At 51.3% G+C, this 9,604-nt stretch overlaps 1 long non-coding RNA gene across 1 annotated transcript; it reads right to left on the minus strand.

Annotated features, from left to right (window-relative positions):
• Positions 1-1,491: 1,491 nt before the first annotated feature.
• LOC135973992 (uncharacterized) lies at positions 1,492-7,791 on the minus strand. The gene is made up of 3 exons (XR_010591112.1): positions 7,266-7,791; positions 6,159-6,346; positions 1,492-5,620 (listed from the first exon to the last, which is right to left on the minus strand). It is a non-coding gene; the product is annotated as an uncharacterized LOC135973992 (long non-coding RNA).
• Between the last annotated feature and the right edge of the window lie 1,813 nt (positions 7,792-9,604).

The following is a 9,604-nucleotide window of genomic DNA, read 5'->3' on the forward strand; positions in this document are numbered from 1 at the left end:
ATGCTTTGTCTTGCCCCAGGATGAAGCTCACCAGTCTAGTCTGTCGTTCTTCCCATACACTGGTGCAGAGAAAGAATTGTGGCTCAGGGAATTTGGCGAGTCATCTTTGCTGGGGCAGATCCTGAGACCAGACACATATAGGCACTGTGTAGACTGGGATCTAAGGGATGATGTCAGCCTGTGTTAACTCGTCAAGTGTAGACCAGGGTGATGTAGACTTTAACCCCCGCTAGTAGGGGGAAACCGGGAGGAGAGTCAGGGGGTCTCAGCCCCTTGCCCTTGGCCATAGGCATTACCACAAATTCCCAGTCTCTCTGCTGGGAGGGGAGGAGAGGTCTGAGCCAGTCTCTCTCACCTGGGGCTAGCCTTGGAGATGGGAAAGAAACAGCGATTGAAGTGGTCAGTGACCAGCATGGCCTTGAGCAGGGGTGATGGCTGCTTCTGGGCTCTGGCCCCTGGGACCCCCAGACCTAGCTCCCCTCCTTAGGAAAATTATGGCTGTGCCCCTGCCTGGTAAGTTGATCAAATTAAAGCCCAAGTTCCCTGTATGCTTTAAGAGGACCAGGTTAACACATGTCAAAGACAGCATTGCCTTGTCTACACTAGACTTTGAAAGTGTGTTTGCTAACATCACACCTTAAATCCTAGTCTAGACAAGGCCTAAGAAACCAGAGCTCAGGCCCCCTAAATGCCTCTCTACCAACCATTTGAACCCCAAGCAGTTGGGATGGTCCCATTCCTTGGGCCAGTGCTTCCCTGACCTTTTTGTGCCATTACTTCTATTAGTATTTGCATTCTAATAGCATCTGGTGACCCCCTACCATGATCTAGACCTTGTTGTGCTGGGTGCTGAACAGACTCACGGTAGCAGACAGTCCCTTCACCAAAGAATTTGCAGTCTAATAGACAAGATAGACAAAGGGTGCAGGGAAGAAAGAGAAGTGAAATGACTTAACTTGCCCAAGGTCACCAGCACAGCCAGGAACAGAACCCAGGTCTCTGGCACTCCATCCCCTAGACCCTATGGCTTTCCTACTGCAATGCTGCTACCCACACCACCTTGCCCTGCTCTAGTGCCTACTGCCTGGCATCCCAAGCACTTTACAAGCAGAAGTGAATGCAGCCCACACCCCAACTGTGATGTTCTCCTCTGGTGTTATCTGGACTGGTGATCTGCTAGGACACTCCATTCCTTAACCCTGGAAGCCAGCCTTACCCTGTACTGCTGTGAGAACCCCCACTCCAGGGCTGTTCACGCACAGCCTCTGGCATGTAAGCTGCTCCTTGGATTGTGCAACCAAATGACAGTAGCCGATATCTCCGGTCCCAGACACAACCCTAGAAACCTCCGTCTGGCAGTGTTCAGTTATGCTCGCTGGATGCTGCAAGCTTATATGAGTTTGTCAGTTTAACAAAGAAATTGATATGTACCAGGCTTGTTATCCCAAGGGGAGTCTCTGACACGCTTCAAACCAAACACACTACTTCAGGTAGAACAAACAAATAGATTTATTAACTACAAAGATAGATTTTAAGTGATTATAAGTCAAAACATAACAAGTCAGATTTGGTCAAATGAAATAAAAGCAAAATACATTCTAAGTTGATCTTAACACATTCAATGCCGTTACAAATTTAGATGCTTCTCACCACAGATTGCCCTTCAGCCAGGCTCTCCCCTTTGATCAGTGCTTCAGTTGTTTGGTGGTGATGTCTGTAGATGGAGGTGGAAGAGAGGAAGAGCATGGCAAGCATCTCTTCCTTTTATCATGTCCTTTCTTCCCTCTTGGCTTTCCCCCCCCCACCCGCACTTCAGAGTCAGATGAGCATTACCTCATCACAGTCCCAAAGTGACCGAAGGAAGGGGGGTGACTCACTCGAGAGTCCTTTGTTGTTGCCTAGGCCAGTGTCTTTTGTTCCTGTGAGGCTGGACTGGGTTCGTCCCATACATATCCTGATGAGGTGTGAACTGCCCCTCTGCTTCGGGAGAGTTTTTGCCTGGGCTTGTTTTAAGCCATGAGGACACATTTTCAGCCTAATAACTATATACATGAAATTACAACCCAGCACATCTCAGACAGGATTGCTTCCCTCCTAGTCATGCTCTTTGCTGGGTAAAACGAGAATGGAAGAAGAAGGGCCCAAGAGATTTGCTCCTGTGTTGGCCTGGGTTAGATTGTCAAGCTGGCTAAGGGATTTAACAAAATTCCGCTGTGGATCAGACACTTCTAGAGAGGAAGGATGGTCCAGTGGTTAGGACTCACACCTCTGGAGACCCTTGCTCCTTCACTCATTTTCTGTGGAGCGGGTCACTGAGTTGCCCTGTGCCTCAGTTCCCCATCTGTACAATAGGGACATTAGCCCTGCATTGCCCCAAAGGGAGGTTGTGAGGATAACGACATTCGATATGGTGAGATGCTCAAGTACTGCAGTCATGGGGGCTGTACAAATACCTTAGCTAGACCGCACTGAAAATCTCATTGCCTTTTAATGTCACATGCCAGCCTCAGAACTATCTGCAACATATTGTTCCTCTTTTCCATCCCAGCTCTCACCTACCACTTTAAAGAAAAAGAGAGAATTGCTGGGCTTCTGAATGGAACTCAGAGATAACATTGGCCGGTGTTCATGATATTTAGCATGACATTTTCTGACGAGAGAAAATCCTGAAATGTATCATGTTGAGAGAGGATAATTTGTGCTTTGGGGGGAAAAAAACAGATAATTTATTCCATAGATTTCATGCTGCATGAAACACCTGGAAAATAGCCATATGGTTTTCCATATGGGCTATCATTATTTTCCAGGGTACAGAAAGGCAGATTGTTGGAAGAACTCCCTGTTCTGTGATTTGTTGTGTTATTTTTTTTAACCAGAGCAGCAGTTACAGTGTAATGTTTCCTAGATGCTGAGTCTTGTTTAGATAATGCTCTAGCACACCTCTAAGCAGGGAAAGGCAATTAGAAACAACAATCTGCTCCTTCATCTAGAGCAGGAGTTGGCAACCTTTGGCACGCGGCCCATCAGAGTAATCTGCTGGCGGGCTGTGAGACATTTTGTTTACATTAACCGTCCACAGGCACGGCCCCCTGCAGCTTCCAGGTGCAGGCGGAAGGGACATGCTAACCGCTGCTTCCCAGAGCTCCCATTGGCCGGGAATGGCGAACCACCACTGGGAGCTGCGGGGGACTGTGCCTGCAGATGGTCAACATAAACAAATGTCTCGTCATTCGCCAGCGGATTACCCTGATGGGCCGCGTGCCCAAGGTGGCCGACCCCTGATTTAGAACATGATGCCTCACCTCTGGCATAGTAGCTGCAAAGATCCACTCTGTACTCCAGGTTGGAGGAAAAGACATTTTGATTTAAGCAACTGTGCCACTACAGGCTATGCAATGCCTGGGTCTCCTAAGTGAAGCAGCACTGGCTTAGCTGGTCTGAGGATTGGAGACATTTAAAGGAAATGGAAGATAGAAGATAGTGTTAGTGATTCACTGGCCAACACTGCTCTCTCTGGGTCCATAGGCCAGCATTTTGTTAGGGGACAGAGATGTGCTGTCATTCAGTTGAAATGCATTAGTTAAACCCTCCGAATTGAACCACGCATGGTCATTAAAGATCTGATGTCACCATCTGCAAGAACATTAGCCTCAATGTCCTAGGTAAACACCAGCTTTTGTAATCATTGGGGTTCTCTTCCCCTGCACTCATCAGAGTAAAGGATTCTTCTTCACACACTGCCCTAAGCTGTTGTGTGGTGGAGCTGCTGGGTTGCATTTCAGAGGGGCAGAAGGGTAATTCATACTTATATCATGAGCAAAGAGGCCTGGGGTCCTATTGGATGAAGGGCTAATGTGATCATGGGGTACATTAACGGGAATCTGGAATAGGAGCAGAGAGGTTATTTTATCTCTGTACTTGACATTGGTGCAACCACTGCTGGAATCCTTTGTCCAGTTCTGGTGCCCACAACTCAAGAAGGATGTTGATAAATTGGAGAGGGTTCAGAGAAGAGCCATGAGAATGACTAAAGGATTAGAAAATCTGCCTCATAGTAACAACGCGAGGAGTTCAGTCTATTTAGTTTAACAAAGAGAAGGTTAAGGAATGACTTGATCCCATGGGGAACAAATATTGAATTATGGGTTCTTCTTCTATCTAGCAGAGGAAAGTCTAACACCATCCAATGGCTGGAAGTTGAAGCTAGACAAATTCAGAGTGGAAATAAGATGAAAATTTTAATGGTGTGAGTAATGAACCATTGGAACATCTTACCAAGAGTCGTGGTGGAGTCTCCTTCACTGGCAATTTTCAAATCAAGATGGGCTGTTCTTCTAACAGGTCTGTGCCAGGGATTGTTTTGGGGAATTTCTCTGAGCTGCGCTATATAAGGAGGTCAGATTAGAGATGATCACAGTGGTCTTTTCTGGATTTGAAATCTATGAATCTATAATAACAATACCTTACATAGCACTTTTCAGGGATAGATCTCAAAACACTTTGCAGTCTGTAATATATGTCATCCTTACAACATACAGGGCTGTCATCCTCATGTCACAGATGGGGAACTGAGGCACAGAGAGGCTACATGATTTACCCAACATCCCATAGGAAGTCAGTGGCAAAGTGGGTACTTGAACCCAGCTCCCCCAAATGCTACAGGAGGGCCCTAACCACCAGACCAGGCATCATGGAAATGCAAGTTCATGCTTTGTTAATGTCTCATTTTTGTTTCTGTTGTTAAAAGAAAGAAATACCCCCTCTCCAAAACCATTCTGAGAGTAGCTGCCTGGGGCTTCTGAGCTTTTGTTGTGAGGGCCTGGGCCAGTGGAATGGATCCCTGAGGCCAGAGCAATGGAGCTCTGTTGATTTACATCAGCTGAGGATTTGGCCATTTAGAAATCTCTTGGAGCAGGAACCTCATCTTTATAGCACCTTGCACAGCTCTGGCACTCTATAAGCGCTTGTGCTAGTCATGTGCCCAGTGGGACTTGGCTGCCTGGCAGCCTGTGGTCCATGAGCAGGATGAATAGTGGGTGAGCAGCATGCAGTGCCAAACAAGGAGCTGTTGTGGGGCTGGGGACAGGAATCAAGGAAGATGCACCCCACTGAGGGGAGATTTTCAAAGTTACTGAAGGGATTTAGGGGTAGGGTGACCAGATCACAAGAGTGAAATATCAGGACACATTGGGCGAGCGGGGGGGGGGGGAGGGGCGTCGGCGAGCGGGGGGGGGGGGAAAGAGATGACGATGACAGACACAGGTGCACATAGCCACGAGGGGGGCCCTAGGAAGCTGCGAGAGGGGTTGTACGGCCCCTGCTGCAGCCCGCACCACAAGACACAGGGCAAGGACTCATGGCCCCAGCTCCAGTAGAAGCCATGGGGCCAGGGGCACAGGGCTCCGGCTCCAGCCCCCGCCTGAAGCTGCAGGACAGGGGCGCAGGATCCTGGTTGCCAAGTCAGATCCAGTTGCAGGGCAGGGGAGTGAAGGGTCCCGGTTCTAGCTCTGGCTCCAGCCGCAGTCACAGAGGGGAGGCCCCAGTCCTGCCTTCAGCCGCAGCTTCAGCCACTGACAGCTGAAGCAAACTACATCATCACAAAGGTCTGGAATCAGTGAGTCTAAATTATAGACAATCATAATACATATTTAAACATACAGATTTATTTGAACACTAAACAAAGAACTTTAAGTTGCGTGTCTTTCCCCTCAGATAAGGGCTCTGGGGTGGGCTGGGGTGGGGCCACCCCCCAAATCCTGCCGCCCAAGGCGACCGCCTAGTGGAAGCGCCGGCCCTGCATGTGTGGCCTCCCCTGCTCCTGCCCCTCACCATAGCCTCACTGGGGATGGGGCTGCCCCTTGCCCAGTGTGGGGCAGGAGTGGGGACTGCAGGGTGGTGGCTGTGGTGCGGGGGGGTGTCACAAAATTCACCCAAGCCCCAGCTGCTCAGGGCTAGGAAGCCCCCTTCCCCCATCTCCCCTCTGGTGGGTGGGTGGGTGCTGGGGGTGGAGGGGGCTGCCATCACATGTGGCTTCCTTCCTCCCCTGCTGCAGCCTGTTGCCCCTCACTGGGGGTGGGGGGTGGGGATGCCCCTTGCCCAACGTTGAGCAGGAGTGGGGGCTGAGGGGGGAGGGGTGGATCACAGGGTCAAACACTCACCAAAGCCCCAGAAGCTGCTCAGGTGAGTGAGATCCACTCCAGATGTCCGTCTCCTGGCAAGAAGTCCCCTTGGCGTCTCCTCCAGGTGGTTGCCAGGGGAGGGGAGGGGGGCTGCCAAACACATGTGTGCCACCTCCTCCCCCATCCCCCCTTCCCTCTCCCCCTCCTGCTGCTCTTGTGGGATAGCCCTTAGGCAGAAGCAGAAGCAAGCAAGGGAGAGGTACTGGGCTCTTTTCTTTCAGGCAGGGAAGCTCTGGGGTGGGGGAAGGGACTTGGGGGGTGGCCTACAGGGGCCGGGGCCTGCTTCAGGCAGGGCCAAGGGAGAAACCCAGCTCCAAATATTGGTGGAGCACAGCCCCCAGCCTTGAATATTCCTGGTGCTCGGGCACCACGAGCCCATATAACCTGCCGCCCCTGCCCCCAAGCGGGGCAGATTGGCAAGAGCAAGAGAGGTAAGGGCTGGGCTCACCCCGTTTCCTAAAGCCTTGCAGCCCCCAGCTGGGAGGTAGCGGGGGTGTCCCCTAGCCCACCCCGCTCCCTTCTCCGCAGCTGTTCAGAATCGGAGTCACTTCGCCCACACCCTTCCTGGGAGTCCCCCCTTTGGCCTCCAGGTTTCACACCTGCTTGGCCATTCCCCCACTGGGTAGCCATGCAAAATTTAGGGGAAACTGAGGCACACATGATTCATTGAAAACTTGAGAACATTTGTCACAACTTGAGCCTCCCTCCCCCCAACCCTGCTGGACAGTCGCCCTCGTTGGCTTATTTCTTTCCTCCTCTATTTTTTATTTTATTTTCACCCCCCCTCCCAATCACTCAATGTCCTCACCCCCCCACTGGCACCTTCCTCCACAAGAGAGAAGCTGCTTCCCAGCGGGCTGGGGGGTGTAGGTACTGCTATGCTTAGCCCCCTCTGAAAGAATGTGGCTCCCTGCCCCCATGCTCACCAGGCCAGCGGCCCCCTGCATCAGCAGAGCAGAACAGTGACTCTACAAAAGCCCCCCCCAGCACCCCACGCTCTTGCTGCCTCCCGGCGGATCCCCCAGGCAGGCACACATACAGCCAACTAGCCACAGCAAAAGCAGCCGGAGTAAGTTGATTGCTTACCACGAGGCTGGAGCAGCAGCATGCAGCAAGCAAACATCCAGCAGGCAGAGGCAGGTCCTGCTCTGGCTCCTAGCCTGGAGGGTCGCGTGGCTGGGGGTCGGGTCAAGTCGAGGCAGGCGGGGGGGACTCAGTCTCTCTGCCCACTGCCGGCGTCTACAAGCCGCGCCCCCCTCAGCATGCAGCCGAGCTGTGGACTATTCCTCCCTGCTGCCTCACTCTGTGTGCCTGGGGCTGCTGCTGCTGGATTCTTTAGGTTCTTGCCGGCCGGCCGGCAGGCGGACACCAGCTGAGAGCTCAGCTGTGCAGCGCTGCCCCAGGGCCGGGGAAGAACACGTGGGTGGCGCCGGCTTGCCGCGGTCCCAGATATCGGGACAAAGTGCGTCCCGACCAAGGTAAGGTCGGGACGCGGGACAAGTCCCCTAAAATCGGGACTGTCCCGTCAAAATCGGGACGTCTGGTCACCCTATTTAGGGGCCCAGTGGGGACAGGGGTCCAGACCTTCAAAGACATTTAGGTGCCTAACTCCCACTGACAGTGTGAGGCTCTGGGCCTGGGTGTCCAAATCCCCTAGGCAGCATTGATATTTCAGGGTAGGTGGTAGAGGGGCTTCCCAGCCCCCCCTACATTCAGATATTTGGGGCCAAATCCCAGGCAGCAACAAACACATGCTTGGCAAAGAAGGCCTAGTACAAATGTCATCTTTACTCAGCCCTCAAAGGACTGAGGGGCAGCCACACCTCCTTCTCCCACAATCCCTCGGGGCTGGATATCCCACTGCATTGGGCGGAGGGGGGGCAATTTTACATCTGGAATTCCTCAAGCCTTGAGCACCAAAGATCTTGTGGCTACTTTCATTCTTCCTCTTCCCACTGCACCTGCTCCAGCATGGGCAGGATTAAGGATCCTTTCTGAGCAGCCTGTTTCTCCTGCCACCCATTTTCACTGGGCAGAGGGGGGATAAGCCTTTGTAGCCAATCCAACAGGAGGGAATGTTTCTGCTTCTCCAAATGTTGCTGCCTTGAGGGGCCTAGGAGCCTCCTCCAGAGCACTCCCAAAACAAACCAGAGCTCTTCTGCTTCCTTCCCAGTCCCCACCCAGCTATGGAATTAGAAAGGTTGAGAAAATGACCAATTTTCAGCTGATCCACCAGCAGAGGCCAAAATCAATTATTCTGATTACAGAGAGTGCCATCAGGAATAGCAATCAGAGAGTCATGAATAAATTACTGCTGCTTTGTTTGCATCCTTTTCTCGCTGCATATCACATCAGGTGGGGATTGCAGCTCAGTCCAATGTATCTCTTTCTGGGCTGGGAGATGCTGTGTGATGGCCAGGGATTCCTGTCACTTTTGGAGGCCTGGCTTCAGTCCTTTCTTGGGCAACAGCAAGTGTATTGAATTGGGAGGAGTTTCAGTTTAGTTCCTTGAATAATCCATTCAGCAATATTGCCAAATGGTGGGGGGCAGTCTGTGTTCCAGGTGGGAAGAGCAGGCTTATAAATTGGAGCAGGGGTTTATTGACACATCTGTGTGAAGGGCCCACAAGTTGAATTACTATGTTGGGAGTGGTGGGGGGAGGAGACTGGAAGAGAAGTAGTCAGAGCAATTGTGCATTAGCAGAGCTGTGTGCAGAATCTGGGGATGGAGCACCAGGGATACTGCAGGATCAAGATGCACCAGCAGGACTGGAATAGCAGGAGGGCTGCAGTTCAGGGTAAGGTGCTTCAGCAGAGCTATGTGGGGACCATGGATTAGAAACCAAAAGGTGCTATGGGTCAGGACTGAAGTGTTTTGGTAGAGTTGGGAGGTAGGAGGCAAGGATTAGAATACCAGGGGGTTCTGTGGGTCAGGACTGAGGTGCACCAGCAGAGCTCTGTACAGGACCTATGTGAGAAAGCTGGGTCCATCTTTAAAGTGATACTCCCCCAATGACAGTACAGCCCCATTCACACAGCATGTATGCACACTGATGGTAACTTTAATACACAACAATCACTCACGCTCTCCATCCTTGCCAGACATTATTTCCTGTGGAAAACCTCCATGATGGTGCTTACTAGTGCACAGAAATGGACACAAGCATTGCGTGTCATTGTTTTGCACTACTGCCCTAACAGGAGAGCTGGTCCTAAAGAGAGAAAGTCCCAATATTAGTCTTAGCATCTATACTCTGGTTAGTGTATGCCCTCTACTGGACAGAGTCAGAACTGCTCAACTGTGTGTCATGGGGCCTGCCGTTAGAGTTGACTGGGAATTTTTCAATGAAACTTCTTTTTCTTGGAAAATTGTAATTTGCTAAACTTAAACTTTTGGTGAAAATGTGTTGGCTTCGACAAAACAT

The sequence above is a fragment of the Chrysemys picta genome, chromosome 10 (assembly GCF_011386835.1).
Source record: "Chrysemys picta bellii isolate R12L10 chromosome 10, ASM1138683v2, whole genome shotgun sequence".
NCBI lineage: Eukaryota > Metazoa > Chordata > Testudines > Emydidae > Chrysemys > Chrysemys picta.